Here is a 1,236-nt window from a genome sequence, read left to right on the forward strand (position 1 = left end):
CCTCCACTCCATCCTTCGGTGCCAGCCACCTATTTTGACCAAAACGACGCGCCTGTGCTGCTGATTTAAATGCATTATGAGTTCAGTCTCCAATGCATGGCTACAGCCACTGATGGGAGCATCTGCCGTACGCCCACCTGCCATATGTCTGAGCCATACAGCCAGGGAAAAACAGGGACGAGAATCCACACAGACACACCAAGTACTGCAAGGTTGACGAAAACAGACACAGAATCTCCACAAACAGGCAGAAACACACGGTGGAGTCGACACACGTGTGCTTCAGTATCCTCCGTGTACTGCTGTGTACTGCTGTGTACCACCATGTTTACCATATACAGTACTCTCTCCTGATTGGCCCGTCTCAGCCTGCCTGAGCCGGGGCAACGTCTGACTGAGGAAGTCAAAACGTTTCTTATAAAATGTAAAGCGCACAAACAGATTTTTAAGGAAGGACGATGTGACAGAATATTTCCAGCACAGATTTAGAAGCTACATTTTCCATAAATAAAAATGAAAAAAAAAAAGCCAATGTATGCTTAAAAAATATGAGGAAAACTTTTCCCTGATGTACGTCAACATCAACTGTCGTCACTGAACGGTACAGAAAGGTTTAAATAGACGCAAACTTGACTGAAGCTCTGGACAAATCTTACCAGTTTGTGTGAAACAATGGTGATTAGCGCCCCCGGTGTATGGAGTTTGCAGGTTCAACCTCAGTGTTTCTCCAGGTCTCAGTTTTCTCCAGGTCTCAGTTCATAGAAATCCAGTGTTGGCAGGTTTTCTCCAGGTCTCAGTTCATAGAAAAAAGAAAAAAACAGAATAAAGTTGTTGGAAAAAGTGAAAGAAAGTTAAGGATAAATAAGTAATTTTTCTCTACCTCTTGCTCCACAGCGCCACCTATGTCACTCTCCTTCACACACACCTCTTCTTCTCCAGGTTCTTCTTCCCCAGGATGACTGATCGATTCTGATGCAGCAATATTAATGAACACTTCCTGGTTGATAAAGTTCACTCTTTTCCCCCTCGTTAGCGCAGACAGGAAGTAGCGCTGCGTCTGCACAGTGGCTCCTTCATCGACCGTCACCACCACTGAATGACCTGCTGTGGTTGGTCAATCACCTCTAACTAGACTCTGGTACAGAGGGACTGTGAACCATCACTTCTGACAGGCTGTACTCCACGCTGCTGAGGCTGAGGCTGAGGCTGCTGGCGTGGCCGGGGGTTGTGCTCGGG

This window comes from Cynoglossus semilaevis, chromosome 11, assembly GCF_000523025.1.
Source record: "Cynoglossus semilaevis isolate Cse_v1.0 chromosome 11, Cse_v1.0, whole genome shotgun sequence".
Taxonomy (NCBI): domain Eukaryota; kingdom Metazoa; phylum Chordata; class Actinopteri; order Pleuronectiformes; family Cynoglossidae; genus Cynoglossus; species Cynoglossus semilaevis.